At 37.2% G+C, this 18,259-nt stretch overlaps 1 long non-coding RNA gene across 2 annotated transcripts; it reads left to right on the top strand.

The window, feature by feature from the left end:
- The first annotated feature begins 12,400 nt into the window (after positions 1-12,400).
- On the top strand, positions 12,401-14,287 carry LOC135744315 (uncharacterized). Of its 2 annotated transcripts, XR_012336921.1 has the most exons (3): positions 12,401-13,113; positions 13,332-13,779; positions 13,923-14,287. It is a non-coding gene; the product is annotated as an uncharacterized lncRNA (long non-coding RNA). The 2 variants fall into 2 exon arrangements; XR_010530716.2 differs by having other exon boundaries at positions 12,401-13,779.
- The last annotated feature ends 3,972 nt before the right edge of the window (positions 14,288-18,259 follow it).

The following is an 18,259-nucleotide window of genomic DNA, read 5'->3' as shown; positions in this document are numbered from 1 at the left end:
CCGAGTATAGCAGCAGTGAAAACAATAGGATTATAAAATCAGCTCGAGATGTTAAGAAAAGACGTCCACATAACTCACAGCACACACATGAAAGAGTTGCTTTGTGTCTTCAGCAGGGAAAGGACACAAAGCACAGAGGAAAAAAACTAAATGAATGTACCTGTCAAATCCTCCAGCACTGAGGTCAGCGTTTCACTCATTTCAGGTTGCTGCACAATAGCTATGAAACCAAAGCATCACTTTTCCAAAACTAAACTCAATGCCTGAAAGCTGTCAGTTGTGTTCCAGTTAAACCACACAGGTGATCTTACCTGCTGAAAGCACCTGCTCGATGCTTAACATCCTCCATGAATCTTACACCTCACCTTTGCTTATAGTTGCTGTAAGATATTGTGCTGCATTCTGAAAGACTTCTTGTTTTATGCACCTTTATGGTAGCACTTTATTTTACAGTACGTGTATTTACCTTGTACATATATGGTAAATAAGTTGTACTTACCCGAGGTATCTACATGGTAATTATTGGTATCATTACTGTACTTACTAGTGGTACATACTTGGTAGTTATTATGTAACTCTAGATAAGTACTGGGTAATAACAGATACATACATAGTGTATGTATACTGTAACTAACCAGAAACACTACTGTACTTACAAATTGTATATACATGATAAGTGTGTGGTACCTGTAGGCCAGTGTAAGCTAATGACCGGCACATATGGTGTATGTATACTGTAACTAACAAGAAACACTACTGTACTTACAAATAAGTGTGTGGTAAGTTATACTTATACCATACTTATACCATACGTATATTATAACTAAGAACAAACAATACTGATATGCCATTTTGGTACTCAGTATATTTGTCCTTTTAACCAAGCATTAAATAACAGTATGCATTAACTACTGGTTACATTCAGTAGTATGTCCATGGTTACTTCATGGAAACAGGACCTACCACCTAAGATATAGCATCATATACATGTCACTGTGAGGCAAACCCAACTATTGACTATAATACGCATTAACTACTGGGTACATTCACTAGTACATCCATGGTACCTGCATGGATACAGGACTGTAAAATAAAGTGTTGCTTTTTAAACAGTTATTACATAGGACCTACCCGCTAAGATATAGCATCATATACATGTCACTGTGAGGCAAACCCAACTATTGACTATAATACGCATTAACTACTGGGTACATTCACTAGTACATCCATGGTACCTGCATGGATACAGGACTGTAAAATAAAGTGTTGCTTTTTAAACAGTTATTACATAGGACCTACCACCTAAGATATAGCATCATATACATGTCACTGTGAGGCAAACCCAACTATTGACTATAATACGCATTAACTACTGGGTACATTCACTAGTACATCCATGGTACCTGCATGGATACAGGACTGTAAAATAAAGTGTTGCTTTTTAAACAGTTATTACATAGGACCTACCACCTAAGATATAGCATCATATAGATGTCACTGTGAGGCAAACCCAACTATTGACTATAATACGCATTAACTACTGGGTACATTCACTAGTACATCCATGGTTACTTCATGGAAACAGGACTGTAAAATAAAGTGTTGCTTTTTACACAGTTATTACATAGGACCTACCACCTAAGATATAGCATCATATACATGTCACTGTGAGGCAAACCCAACTATTGACTATAATACGCATTAACTACTGGGTACATTCACTAGTACATCCATGGTACCTGCATGGATACAGGACTGTAAAATAAAGTGTTGCTTTTTACACAGTTATTACATAGGACCTACCACCTAAGATATAGCATCATATACATGTCACTGTGAGGCAAACCCAACTATTGACTATAATACGCATTAACTACTGGGTACATTCACTAGTACATCCATGGTTACTTCATGGAAACAGGACTGTAAAATAAAGTGTTGCTTTTTACACAGTTATTACATAGGACCTACCACCTAAGATATAGCATCATATACATGTCACTGTGAGGCAAACCCAACTATTGACTATAATACGCATTAACTACTGGGTACATTCACTAGTACATCCATGGTACCTGCATGGATACAGGACTGTAAAATAAAGTGTTGCTTTTTACACAGTTATTACATAGGACCTACCACCTAAGATATAGCATCATATACATGTCACTGTGAGGCAAACCCAACTATTGACTATAATACGCATTAACTACTGGGTACATTCACTAGTACATCCATGGTTACTTCATGGAAACAGGACTGTAAAATAAAGTGTTGCTTTTTACACAGTTTTTACATAGGACCTACCACCTAAGATATAGCATCATATACATGTCACTGTGAGGCAAACCCAACTATTGACTATAATACGCATTAACTACTGGGTACATTCACTAGTACATCCATGGTACCTGCATGGATACAAGACTGTAAAATAAAGTGTTGCTTTTTAAACAGTTATTACATAGGACCTACCACCTAAGATATAGCATCATATACATGTCACTGTGAGGCAAACCCAACTATTGACTATAATACGCATTAACTACTGGGTACATTCACTAGTACATCCATGGTACCTGCATGGATACAGGACTGTAAAATAAAGTGTTGCTTTTTAAATAGTTATTACATAGGACCTACCACCTAAGATATAGCATCATATACATGTCACTGTGAGGCAAACCCAACTATTGACTATAATACGCATTAACTACTGGGTACATTCACTAGTACATCCATGGTACCTGCATGGATACAGGACTGTAAAATAAAGTGTTGCTTTTTAAACAGTTATTACATAGGACCTACCACCTAAGATATAGCATCATATACATGTCACTGTGAGGCAAACCCAACTATTGACTATAATACGCATTAACTACTGGGTACATTCACTAGTACATCCATGGTACCTGCATGGATACAGGACTGTAAAATAAAGTGTTGCTTTTTAAACAGTTATTACATAGGACCTACCACCTAAGATATAGCATCATATACATGTCACTGTGAGGCAAACCCAACTATTGACTATAATACGCATTAACTACTGGGTACATTCACTAGTACATCCATGGTACCTGCATGGATACAGGACTGTAAAATAAAGTGTTGCTTTTTAAACAGTTATTACATAGGACCTACCACCTAAGATATAGCATCATATACATGTCACTGTGAGGCAAACCCAACTATTGACTATAATACGCATTAACTACTGGGTACATTCACTAGTACATCCATGGTACCTGCATGGATACAGGACTGTAAAATAAAGTGTTGCTTTTTAAACAGTTATTACATAGGACCTACCACCTAAGATATAGCATCATATACATGTCACTGTGAGGCAAACCCAACCATTGACTATAATACGCATTAACTACTGGGTACATTCACTAGTACATCCATGGTAACTGCATGGAAACAGGACTGTAAAATAAAGTGTTGCTTTTTACACAGTTATTACATAGGACCTACCACCTAAGATATAGCATCATATACATGTCACTGTGAGGCAAACCCAACTATTGACTATAATACGCATTAACTACTGGGTACATTCACTAGTACATCCATGGTACCTGCATGGATACAGGACTGTAAAATAAAGTGTTGCTTTTTAAACAGTTATTACATAGGACCTACCACCTAAGATATAGCATCATATACATGTCACTGTGAGGCAAACCCAACCATTGACTATAATACGCATTAACTACTGGGTACATTCACTAGTACATCCATGGTAACTGCATGGAAACAGGACTGTAAAATAAAGTGTTGCTTTTTACACAGTTATTACATAGGACCTACCACCTAAGATATAGCATCATATACATGTCACTGTGAGGCAAACCCAACTATTGACTATCATATGGATTAACTACTGGGTACATTCACTAGTACATCCATGGTACCTGCATGGATACAGGACTGTAAAATAAAGTGTTGCTTTTCAAACAGTTATTACATAGGACCTACCACCTAAGATAGCATCATATACATGTCACTGTGAGGCAAACCCAACTATTGACTATAATACGCATTAACTACTGGGTACATTCACTAGTACATCCATGGTACCTGCATGGATACAGGACTGTAAAATAAAGTGTTGTTTTTTAAACAGTTATTACATAGGACCTACCACCTAAGATATAGCATCATATACATGTCACTGTGAGGCAAACCCAACTATTGACTATAATACGCATTAACTACTGGGTACATTCACTAGTACATCCATGGTAACTGCATGGATACAGGACTGTAAAATAAAGTGTTGCTTTTCAAACAGTTATTACATAGGACCTACCACCTAAGATATAGCATTATATACATGTCACTGTGAGGCAAACCCAACTATTGACTATAATACGCATTAACTACTGGGTACATTCACTAGTACATCCATGGTACCTGCATGGATACAGGACTGTAAAATAAAGTGTTGCTTTTTAAACAGTTATTACATAGGACCTACCACCTAAGATAGCATCATATACATGTCACTGTGAGGCAAACCCAACTATTGACTATAATACGCATTAACTACTGGGTACATTCACTAGTACATCCATGGTACCTGCATGGATACAGGACTGTAAAATAAAGTGTTGCTTTTTACACAGTTATTACATAGGACCTACCACCTTAGATATAGCATCATATACATGTCACTGTGAGGCAAACCCAACTATTGACTCATATGCATTAACTACTGGGTACATTCACTAGTACACACTTATTGTGTATATACAATTTGTAAGTACAGTAGTGTTTGATATTAGTTATCATATATGTACACTATAAATACCTGTCATTTACCCTAACTTGCCTGTAAATACTAAATACTTATATTGTACATTTATTTGTAAGTACAGTAATGTTCCAGTTAGTTACAGTATACCTACACTATAAGTATGTATCTGTTATTACCCAGTACTTATCTAGATTTACATAATAACTAGTATGTACCACTGGTAAGTACAGTAATGATACCAATTAATTACCATTTAGATACCTAAAAGTAAGTACCACACATTTGTCGGTAAGTACAACTTATTTACCATATATGTACAAGGTAAATACACGTACTGTAAAATAAAGTGCTACCACATTTATTATTGTTAGAGTCGACTCTTACTGTTATGAGTAAAACTAAACTTAATAAAACACAAATGGATTTGATCAAGAGGTGTCGCTGTGTCAAATCATTTGCCTTACAGCTCTTTGATGTTTAATTCTTTGTTTAATTCTGTATATTGCTTCAAACTGTGTTTTTAATGATATCTTATTATGGTCTAATGTACTGTATTCACTGAAAAAAATGACCTTTTTACTTAGTATTTTTGTCTTGTTTTCAGTTGAAATTAAGATGTATTTTCTTGATGAGCAAAATTACCTAAGATAATAAAACAAGCAAAATTATCTGTCAATGGGGTGAGAAAATTTTGCTAAAATTAAGTGTTAAGGAAAAAAAGAAAACTTATTTTTAGGTTTTTTTCTCACCCCATTGGCAGATAATTTTGCTTGTTCTAAGCACAAATTCACTTAAATTGTATTTTTTTTTTTTATCAAAAACAAGACTTATTTTCATAGGTCATTTTGCTCATCAAGAAAAAGCATCATAATTTAAGAATTTTAAGATATTTCTACTAAAAACTAGACAAAAATACTAAGTAAGAAAGTAATTTTTTTGCAGTGTTGAAGCAACATCTACAACTTGGCCTTAACAATATTTTCTACTTCTATAAAAACCTGACACAAAGTATATTTTTCTTTTTGAAGAATGTTCATTAAATGTAAATCTGTAATTAAAATAAATGGAATGTAATTAATTAAATGTTTTTTATTCATTCATACTCAAGAATTACAAACTACTACACAAAAAAAAATTGGAGTAGGATTTACTTGAAAAAAGCTAGGAAACAATAGGAGGTTTATGCTAATAAATTTAAAAGAATTGCCAAGCAAAGGCTAAACACAATTACCAGCAGTTTTAACTAAAATTTTCTAAGTAATGTTTATGGGATTTTTTAAGTAATGTATTTGGAATGCACAAACATCTGTGCATCGTATGAATCTCAACAATGGTGACAAAATATTTAAATTTTTTTGCAAACTGCTGTGAGAGTGCTGGATCTCATTTTGACCAAAAAACTTTTGATGAGTGAGTAAATCAATTAATTAGATGATGATCATTACTATTATGTACCAAACTCCACAGAATTGCACTAACTTTACATTACTATAACAAATGTGCTTTATACAAAGTTAATGCAAGCAGTGAAAACCACCACACAAAAACTCAAGAGTCCAACTAAAACAAACACTGATCACCATAATGGTGACTTTAAATGAAACAAAATATTTTCTACAGCAATATTTTTACCAAACATTCAGAAATAATGTTTAATAATGCTTTCATTTACATGACAAGCAAAAGTAAATTTAGAAAACAGTTGTTTTAAACATTGTGTCAACATTAAAATGTGACATTGTCATAATGTTTGAAAATGGTAGAATGTAACATTCCTCTAACGTTCAGACAACCCAGAAATGTTCTTAAAACTTAAAAGAACTTTAAATGAACATTCTTAGAACTTTTTTATGTTAGCTGGGCATGTGCATCTATAATCTGAGTTATTAAGTATATTTTACTTGCGTTTGTCGTTTTTTTTCCACCAATTGATTTCGATGACAAAGCACAAAGTTAATATTAGTCAAGCAATTCCAGTTAAATTTATGAATGTATTTGACCACAAATAATAAAAAAGAAACTGCAAGTAAGTCATTGAAATAAACGTGACATTTTGAAGTAGAAAGACAAAATAGTATTTGTTTGTAAAACACACTTAGATAATGCTAACTTTATTCACAAATTCAGAAGATTTTTTACAGTGTATTGGTAGTACCACATTATTCAAAGAAGAAGAAGATTATTTTTTATTATTATTTTATTATTTTTATTATTAAGTGAATGGTGTTTTCTGCAGCAATGTTTTTACAGAACATTCGGAAATAATGTTTGTAACAGTTTAAAAATTATAAAATTTAACATTCCTCTAAGCTTCACACAAAAAAACAGAAAATGGACTAAAAGTATATGGACTTCTCAACAAATAAAATATACTTTTTGTGCCAGGTTTTCTTAGACGTAGAAAATATTGTTAAGGGCAAGGTGTTTATTTCCCATTGGTTTAAATTATAAAATATAGATCTGAACCATTTTAATGAGCAAATTCAGAAATTGCAAATATTATATAAAATATATATTTAAAAAACTGGAAGTGCAATTTTAGTCATAAGGAGAAGACTGACTATATGTTGTGAATACTTCAAATGTAACAATGTGAAAGTTAAACAGTTATAAACAAAAGCAGTTTAAGAGCTCTGCATCACAGTTAGTGCTATACAAAAATACATGTGTTGATTATTTACACTTGTAGTTTATTTGTGTAATGTTCATAGTTGAACTATTAACATTTGTCTCTTGCAAATGTTAATTTGCAATTGTTTTTAAAATATTAAAAAATAATAAAACATTTTCAGTAATTTATATGCAAAATACTGTATTCAAGATGTGTTAATTATTATTTTTTTAAATGCATGTTTTCTTAATATATGACCTATAATAAAAGTAACTAAAACATCATAAGTTGTAACATATATAATTATAATATATATATACCGTAAAACTTCAAATAATAGCCCAGGCTTTTATTTTCCCAAACCTATCATCACACCAGGCGTCTAAAAGAGACAGGCGTCTATAAGAGACAGGCTTTTAATTTAATTGTTCCAGCATGACAGCAGGAGGTTACCACATATTACGTTTTATTTTTAATTTGAATGTGTTTAACAAATTAGTTTGTGTAATAACAACAGTCTTAAATTATTGGCAGTATAAATAAAGCAAACAAGGATATGTTTTTTTATTGGTTGTTGCGTGAAATCTACCGGTAAGCAAAAAAAAAAAAACTTTAGCGTGTTCAATCTGCACCATAGAACTGTCTTAAACAGACTATCTGACAGGTTTTAGAAGATTAAATACAACCCGAAACTAAAAAACAGACCAGGCCTTTATTTGAGACAGGCGTTTATTTACCCAAACCTCCACTGTTAAACCTTACAAGACTTTTTAGGAGTAAATTACTGGCAACACTGTTGCCAGCTAGTTACTGTACAGCATCTGTAACGGTGACTTACTGGCAACAGTGTTGCCAGTATAATACTGTTCCTATGACAATACAGTGAATAACTGGCAACAGTGTTGCCAGTAATTTACTGTCTCTGTACCATTACGGTGTTTTACTGGCAACAATGTTGCCAGTTTTATACTGGAGGTTAGGAATTACAGTTAATAACTGGCAGCAGTGATTTCAGTTAATTACTGTACTGTACCACATGCTTCAGGTTCAATACTGTATATACAGTATATAAAATGGCGTACTCATTGTGGTACTCTAAATCTTTTGAAAGATTCTTTTTTTATGTTACTTTATTAAAAAGGGAGAAATAACACCAACATATTTAGACAAATACACTTTATTACTGTGGCAATAGATGTCAGGATCATAGGATGGATGAACCCAATCGCAGACAAAGTCGGGAAAACAGAAAACACTTTATTTACTAACATAAAACAAAACCCACGAGGGGGTACACGACATGAAACACCGTAAGCAGACAGATAACACTAAACTTGACAAGGTAACTCGGCTAGATAACCACATGAAAACGAGAACAAAACAAAATGAACCTGTACAGAACTAAGGACACAATGACTTTATATAGAAAAAAACAAACAAGATAACGAGGGGGAACAGGTGATGGGAGAAAACCAATGATTACTAATAAGCAGGAAAACGAGGGGGTGGGGACAAGAGACAATACACCGGAGGCACATGAACCAATAAACAAGGCCATGAACCTCCACACAGAGCATGGGACTGTCAGAACCCTGCCATCATGACCAGATATAAATACAAAACAAGACTCCTGCAGGATCCTGACAATAGATAAATACAAATAGACAAATTATTTTAAGACACTTAACAAAATCATGTCAAATCCCACCCTAATAAAAAAAAGATCTCAGTCACCGTTGACCCTCAGGTTATTCCAAACCTGCAGTAATTCAACATAATTTAAATGACCTTCTTATATCCTTACAATTCAAGCATTAACAAAAATACTCCATATAACTCGAAGTAGAAACCAGAAATTAAGCTGTTTTTTGCACAGGTCTAGTAATGGGTTAATGGTGCCACATGGTGATCAACAGTAAAAATTAAAAATTTTACCTCTTTGCAAAAGGAAAAACCACCAACAATCAAAAATGCATGATAATAAGGTGTCATGGGTTTGCAATCAAAACATGTTGCTATAATGGAAGTCAATGGAGCAAAAACAGCCACTAACAGTAAATGAGGAAGAAAAAAAAAATCTGATGCTGCACAAAAACTAAAAACATCAAAACATTCATCAAAGCCAATGTTTTTACTAATCTTTGAAAGGCCCAAGACTGTGAAAAGGGTTTAAAAATCCAGTCCAAAGTCACTTTTTATATTGAAAATAAGTCATGTTGTGTTTTTTCCCAACTAAGTAACATCACTTATGAACTTGGCAATTAAAGAGTTACAATCATGGAATTTTTGTTGGTAATTTTGATCAGTACTGAGGTTGATTAACAGATTTATTTAATAAAAAATAATAATATTAATCTGATAATGTTTACAATTTAGTGGCATTTTTTGGCCACAAACAACATGAAAGGGCAGTGAATTTGAACAATGCACAAGGGTTAACGTTGATAGGAAATGCTAAAAACTTGCTAATCAGGAAGTTATTTGGAATCTTAACTTTATCTGTTTTAAAGACACTCACAAATATTTTAACACTTTACTTACTCATAGTTGTGTGATCCATTTTCAGCTTTTAAACATACAAATCCACTATTATATTGTTAAACACAGCACACTTCAGAGTAAACAAACAAGTTTATCAAGGCAAATTGGTGACACCTAAACCTGTGGATGAATTGTTTGTATGCATGCACATGTATGTGTGTGTGTTAATGCATTAATCCTTGTTTTCTGACTGAAGATAAATTGTTTTCAATAAATTGTGACATAGTGCATCATGGGGAATGTAGAGGACAGTAATTTACCAGAAAATATTACAGTTATTTCCCTTAATTGGTGCAAAGAGTAATTTACTGTAGTTTATTATTAGAGCAGCATAACTGCACCTCATATCACAGTAAAATACCTTTCACCGATGTTAAAGCTTAATACTGCCAATTTTACAGTTTTTTACCTAGAAATCTACAGCAAGGTTTAACAGTGTGTCGTCACACCAGGCGTCTAAAAGAGACAGGCGTCTATTTGGGACTCGGCTATTATTTGAAGTTTTACGGTATATATATATAATAGGTAAATGTAAAAAATATATAAAAGGTAAAAATTTAAAGTTTGGCCCGCATCATATTTAAATTTTTAAAACCTGGTCCTCGAAGAAGAGTAGTTAATGACCCCCGTTCTAAGCCATTGACACACAAACAACAGTGCTAAATGCGCACATTGTTTATGTGTGAAAGAAGCGCAAATACACCTTAAATATACATATGCGTCAAACTTCCCCTCTTTGTAAGTATCCTCATAAACACGAAAATTTAATGATGAGTCTTTTCAAAAAGCCAATTATTTTAAAGGAATTGTTTCAGATAATGCTGCATTATTTTAATATGTTATTGAGATAATGTGTCTTACATTGTATAAACACCGCTCTGGGCTTGAGTTCATTGGGAATCATTTCAGTGTATGAAACTATTTAGTTGATTTTCATGTAAAATCATACACATTTTTATCTGTTCTGCATTTATTTCTATTGTACAGCTCATGTCTGAGATAGATATTTCTTTACCTTTGCCAGATATCTTTTCAATCTCTTCTTTACAGAAATCCTCCATCTTTTCTTTCAGTTTAGTTACAGATTTTCTCACATCATCAAAAGAGAGAAAATAACTAAAAGTGATGGTGTTTGAGGATCCAGGAGATGAAGAGAGACTGAAAACTCTACGTGAACACAACACAATGAAAAAAACTTAACCACAAACCTAAAATACACAACAATCAGATTTGTGCTCATTTAATTTATCTTGGCAAGTCTTTCAGAAAATGAAAATGACATTCTAAACATTTTTAACATTCACATAAATTTTATTACACTTTCACATAAGTTTTAAATCAGTCTTTTTGTATTGATTCAAGTCTGTATTGATCAATCCAAGTCAAGGTGATATTTTTAAATCCTCATGTGACCTGATTTAAAGACAAAGAAAGTCAAGATTGAAGTCAAGATGTATTTATTGTAATGTATGTTGTGTTGAGTTACCTGAAGGAAACTGATGTGATCTTTAGTTTGTGAAAGTTTCTCCATCTCATAATTTCTCCCCCTCAGATCATCAATCTCCTGCTTTAGTTTCTTCAAGAGTTCTTCAGCTCGACTCACTGCAGTCTTTTCCTGATCTCTGATCAGCTGTGTCACCTCAGATCATCTTCTCTTAATGGATCGGATCAGTTGAGTAAAGATCCTCTCACTGTCCTCCACTGCTGTCTGTGCAGAGTGCTGTTAGGACACACAGAGAGAAACATTAAACTCAATCTCAAACACTTCTTCCAGTATTTATGTTTCTCTATTGATCAAAACTCACCTTATGAGTCTCCACAGCATCTCTCAGCTCCTGAAGCTTTTTCTCTTTCTTCTGGATTCTCTGCTGGAGTTTTTCCTGCTTGTCCTCCAGAAGTCTCTATTCAACAGATTAATAACATATAACTCAACTGGTCAGGTAGCAAACATGAAACATCTGCCCGACATGCAACTCATGTGTATATTAGGTAGGTTGTCAGTCCAGAACCATATTCAGAACCTGTAATTTAGACAAACAAACATTAAGGATCATAGTATGGATCTCAACAATGGTGACAATAAAAATAAAAGATTTATGCTGTAATGCATGCTGGGTATCAACATATAACAAATCTTATCCAGAACTCCCAGAATGCACTGCAGCATAAAACAAACATAAAAATTTTGACCATTTTCTTTGTCACCATTGTTGTGATTCATACTTTTGAGGCTTGATGTTTGTGTGTTTCGATTACACCATGGTTCATTTTTAATTGTACAGTGTTTCAAATTTTTGACAAACTGAAAGTACTGGATCTCTTTAGTATCACATTGTTGACAGAAAAAATACTTCTGGTAAGCAAACACTAAAATAATAAATATTTTTTTAGATGATGATGGGAGGGCGGGAACCAAAAGTGGCGGAGAAAGGTTCCGCGAAGATGGTTTCCGCCCGGGCCCGTTTTTTAACTGCACCAGTTTACTTCCTGGTCTCCCTGACGACGAAAATGATGAGGAAACGAGCAACAGGTGTGGCGACTCAGTGAAGCAGCACATGATTGGAGGAGAGAGTAAAGACAAGATATAAAAAGGTCCAAGAAGCACAAAGGGAGGAGAGCTGTTTTCGGGGTGAGTCCCTTTATGCCTTGGGCAAACCGAACCACATGCCCCGTCCCTGGAGGAGCCAAAGGGCGCCGTTGATCCGTGAGTCACCTATGGTGGAAGGAAAGAGTGCGGCCGCCAGAAGAGGCGAAAAGGACGGGGCTGTGACGAAATTAAAGGGACACCACACCAGAGTGCTCGTGGTGTACTTGTCTACGCTGTGTTGCTGCTTTGCAGAGAGACCAGGCTGGTTGGATCGTGCTATTGGGGAAGAGAGAAGAAAAGGGACAGTCAGTTGACGAAGGAACATTGAGGAGTTTCATCAGAGAAGGAGTGAACACAGAGCCATCAATAGTGTAGCGAATAACAGTTGTGGGCAACTAAGCGTGAGTAACAGATGTGGTACTTATCTGAGCCATACTTGTACGAAGAGTTGTTTTGGTGTGTTCCTTTGTGTTTTTGAGGTCCCTGGCCCCTCTGGAGAGGACAGCGTGGGTGAGCCGCGGGTTGACCGGAAGTACGGACGAAGGACCTGATGGGAAGCACCGTTCGCTAGTAGAGCAGTGGCCCTGTGGGGAAACAGAAACACAGGTGAGCCAGGGGAGAGAAATCAACACGCCGGGCCTGTGAATACACACATCTTACCCCCATTGGCGGTCCAGTTATTGCCCAACTATCCTCTCGAGGTCGTCGTAGCCAGGTGGCAGGGCGATTTAAAAACCACGTGAAGTTTATAAGAGTGCTGTGGGTGAGTTTCACTGATTGATGGTGTTTACGCTTTACTTGCTGTGTGTATGCTGTGCTTGTAGCGTTCAAACTGCCTAGCCTCAGACGAGTCGCGAGACGACAACATCCGTTGTGGCCTGGGTCCTAAGGAGAGTGAGAATATTTAGCCCTGTGCCCGGGGTGTGTCCACGAGAGCTTCGTTTATCCCTAGAGCAGACAGTGGTGAAGCCCAGTGAGTATTACCAAGAGTGTACTGTGCGGACTGTGGGTTATAGCAGTGTATGTATTGACCTTTCCACCAGAAGCTCGTGGTGAGCGGAGCCCCGACGAAAGTTCGCCCCAACTCATGACCCCGGTTGGTGAAGAAGGAGGGGGAGTTCGGGAAGCGTTCGGCTCCGTGTCATCAGTCCCACTAGTCCCTACGACGCCCGGACAGTTTGAGTGGATGGGCGAAGGAATACGGTGTACCAGCACTGTAGCGAAAGCCCACTGTTTGTAAGGGAAGCTCTGTGTACGAAGATCCCCAGTACTGTGAGTAACGTGACCTGTAAAGTAAACCTGTTCTGTGCTTATAGCAAATATCTACCTGTACAAGTGAAGCTCTGTGTGGGTACGAAGATCCCCAGTGCTGTGAGTAACGTGACCTGTAAAGTAAACCTGTTCTGTGCTTATAGCAAATACCTACCTGTACAAGTGAAGCTCTGTGTGTGTACGAAGATCCCCAGTGCTGTGAGTCACGTAACCTGTGGAGTAAACTTGACCGGTGTATAAACCCTTACTTGTTCTGCCGAAGGTCCCGGGTGGACGAACAGCGTTTGACATCGAAGTACTTTACCTTGTCTGACCTTTGTTTGATTCTGCCTCCAGGAGAAGCGGAGCGCGCCACGGATTGTTGGGCCAGAGCCCCTACGGAGCCCCTGTCCCCAGTCTTTCCCTCAAGTGGCCCTGGAGGCGAAAGAGAGACACATTAGTTTTAAATTGCCCTTCCCCCTTTCCCCGCTTTCCTTTTAAATATTTAATAAAGTTTATTTTAATTATAGTATACTCGTCTGTCTGGTCATTGGGGTTGTCTTGGGAAACTCCTCGAGGTGGAAGAGTTGAGAGGGGTGTGACCCTTAGCATAGTTGGGTCCGCCCTCGGGGTGTGACAATGATGTTTGACATTATATTCTAACCAAAACAGTAAAATGTGTTTAAAACATACAAAGTTATAGTGGCCAGAAAAAAACAAGAGTCCAACTGAAAACTGATTGTTGTACACAAACGTGGACAGTTAAACTGCTTCATGTTCAAAGAAAAATATTTGGTTCTTCCTAACCTCAAAATTGCTGGAAGAAATCTGAAAGCCAAAAGCTTGGGTCTTAGGAGGTTAAATAAAACAAATGCAAAATCTAAACCTAACTTCATAAATAACTCCAGATGTACACTGCAAAAAATGACTTTCTTACTTAGTATTTTTGTCTTGTTTTCAGTAGAAATATTTAAAAATTCTTAAATCAAGATGTATTTTCTTGATGAGAAAAATGACCTAAGAAAATAATTCTAGTTTTTAGACAAAAAATATACAATTTAAGTGAATTTGTGCTTAAAACAAGCAAAAATTATCTGCCAATGTGGTGAGAAAATTTAACTTGAATTAAGTGTTTAAGAAAAACAAAATCTTATTTCACAATTTTTTTCTCACCCCATTGGCAGATGATTTTGCTTGTTTTAAGGACAATTTCACTTAAATTGTATATTATTTGTCTTAAAACTAGACTTATTTACTTAGGTCATTTTGCTCATCAAGAAAAAGCATCTTAATTTAAGAATTTTTAGATATTTCTACTGAAAACAAGACAAAAATACTAAGTAAGAAAGTCATTTTTTGCAGTGTAAGGTGTAAAATGCAATTTTAGGTTTCAAACAGAGATGGTGATAGAGAGGATAAAGTCATAGATTGCAGCTTTTTAACACTGTTTAGTACTCTGAAGTGTGGACCTATATTAACACTGAGTAGTGTTCATTTACACTAGGGAATTATCTAGCAATATTTGTTGAACATTCATTCTAACATAAAGATTATATATATATATACAGTGCTTTGAAAAAGTGTTAGCCTCCTTCCTGAATTTTTTTTTTTGCATGTTTGTCACACTTTACATTTTTAGATCAAGAAACAATTTTAAATATTAAAAGGGTCATAGTGTGAAAATCAAACTTTTTCCACTTTTTCAGTGTTTCCATTTCATCAGCTCATTTGCATTTTAAAGGACACACCCAAAAACGGCACCCTTTTGCTCAGGCCTACAAAGTGCCGATTTTAACATGCTACAATTAATTATCTGTGAAGTATTTTGAGCTAAAACTTCACACAGGGACGTGCACAGGGGGGTTGCTCAGGTTGCCCGGGCAACTGCCCATATGCCCTTCTCGACTCAAGTTGCCCTTCCGAGGTGGAAAAAAATAATTGTACTTTTACTTCGTTTACACTATGCAGCGTTCCTTCGTTACTGTATTTTAATTAATTACGAAATTTGTATTTTAGTTTTAAATTGCTATCTTGTGTTTCTGGCGTATTCGCGAATTAATGACTCGTTTGAGTCGATTCCTTACAAAGTGTTGCAAATAAACGAGTCTTTTGAGTCGATTCTTTACAACGCGAATGGGCCAAACATTTAAATTGTGTCACAGGGTGACTAAAATGGAGCGGAACCAAAAGCAGAGGAGGTTGGTTCCACTTGAAGATGGTTTCCTGCCAGACCTCTGTGTATAAACACAATGTTACTTCCTGGTCTCCCTAGCTCTCAGATTATGGACAAACGAGCAACAGGTGTGACGAATCAAGCTGGGAATTCATGATTGGAGGAGGGAATAGAGACAACGCACATAAAAAAAGGCCCGAAGAAGCCCGAAGGACGGCGGTTGTTGCAGGCACAAGTTCCGTTTTGCCTAGGGCAGACTTGATCACACGCTCCGTCCTTGGAGGAGCCGGAGGGCGCCGTTGATCCACAAAGCGCTTATAGCGGAAGGAAAGAGTGCGGCAGCCAAGGGAGGCGAAAAGGACGGAGCGTGAGAATTAAAGGAACACTGCACTGGAGTGCTTCTCTGTGGTGCCGGTGTTTGTGTACGGTTGGCTGTGTTATAGGCTGGAGAGCGACGATCTAAATCCCTTGGGGAAGAAAGAGACAGGAAGAGGTGGATGTTTACCGTGAGGAGGAAGTTATGTGAGGATAACTGGGTGAAGAAAACAATATGAGACGGGTCGACATGTGAGTACAGCTGGGTTATTGTATATACGTTGCAGAGGTGGAATTATTGTGCGTGTTTGGAGTGTCTATTTATAGTTCCGGCCCCACCGGAGGAATAAGTGTGGGTGAGCTGATGGACGTCTAGTGTATACGAAGAACAAATCCAGAAGTAATTGCTTTCCACCTTTCCTGTGTGTTGGAAATTTCGGCCGACGAGCCACAGGAGGAATCTGAGATTAGCTGCCTATGTCCTTACCTCACAACGAGTGTGTGCGTGTGATGCTGTGGGTGAGTCCCGACTTTCAATTTGTGTGTTTTCACTGAAGCTTGCAGTGTAGTGCTGTGCTTTCTTTTGGAGATAGAGACTGTTTCATCCCAGAGGCTCCGTGTGAAAATAACAATGTGTCGAACTGACCAGCGCAGTGGATAGAAATTACTTGCCTGTAACATAAGTTTGATTTGTGGAGAAACCAGAAAGTCCCAGTCTGAGAGTCCTGTACTTTTATGAATGCTAATTCACCTCTGCTCTTGGAAATCCTGTGCAGAACGTTCCAGAGCCCTAAGTTGTGAGTAACGTGTGTTATTAAATGACCACTTACCTCTGTCCCCGGTGAACCTGTGGAGAAACCAGAAAGCCCAGTCTGTGAGCCACGCACTTCTATGAATGCTAACTTACCTCTGTCCTCAGTGAACCTGTGGAGAAAACCAGAAAGCCCAGTCTGTGAGTCATGCACTCCCATGAATGCTAACTTACCTCTGCTCCTAGCAAGCCTGTGCAGAACGTTCCAGAGCCCTACGTTGTGAGTAACGTGTGTTATTAAATGACCACTTACCTCTGTCCTCAGCGAACCTGTGGAGAAACCAGAAAGCCCAGTCTGTGAGTCACGCACTTCTATGAATGCTAACTTACCTCTGTCCTCAGTGAACCTGTGGAGAAAACCAGAAAGCCCAGTCTGTGAGTCATGCACTCCCATGAATGCTAACTTACCTCTGCTCCTAGCAAGCCTGTGCAGAACGTTCCAGAGCCCTACGTTGTGAGTAACGTGTGTTATTAAATGACCACTTAGCTCTGTCCTCAGCGAACCTGTGGAGAAACCAGAAAGCCCAGTCTGTGAGTCACGCACTTCTATGAATGCTAACTTACCTCTGCTTCTAGCAAGCCTGTGCAGAACGTTCCAGAGCCCTACAGTACGTTGTGAGTAACGTGGGTTATTAAATGACCACTTACCTCTGTCCTCAGCGAACCTGTGGAGAAACCAGAAAGCCCAGTCTTTGAGTCACGCACTTCTATGAATGCTAACTTACCTCTGCTTCTAGCAAGCCTGTGCAGAACGTTCCAGAGCCCTACGTTGTGAGTAACGTGTGTTATTAAACGACCACTTACCTCCGTCCTCAGTGAACCTGTGGAGAAACCAGAAAGCCCAGTCGGTGGGTCACGCACTTCTATAAATGCTAACTTACCTTTGCTCCCCACCAACCGGTGCAGAGAGGTCTTAAAGCTCCAGTCTGACAGCGGAGGGCGCCACGGACAACAGGGAAACCCCAGATAGGGACCCCACTCTTTCACGTCTTGTGGAGACCCGTCTAAAACCAGAAGGAAGAGAGAAAGAGAGACATTTTAAATTGCCCCTTCCCCCTTCCCCCTTTACCTTTTAATATTTAATAAAAGTTGTTAAATTTTAATATTGTGTTGGTTTGGTCATTGGGGTGACTTTGGGAACCTCCTCGAGGTGGGAACTAGGTAGGGGCGTGACCCTTTAGCTATCTCGGGTCCGCCCCGAC

This window comes from Paramisgurnus dabryanus, chromosome 6, assembly GCF_030506205.2.
Source record: "Paramisgurnus dabryanus chromosome 6, PD_genome_1.1, whole genome shotgun sequence".
NCBI lineage: Eukaryota > Metazoa > Chordata > Actinopteri > Cypriniformes > Cobitidae > Paramisgurnus > Paramisgurnus dabryanus.
This window is presented reverse-complemented; position numbering and strand designations above follow the sequence as displayed.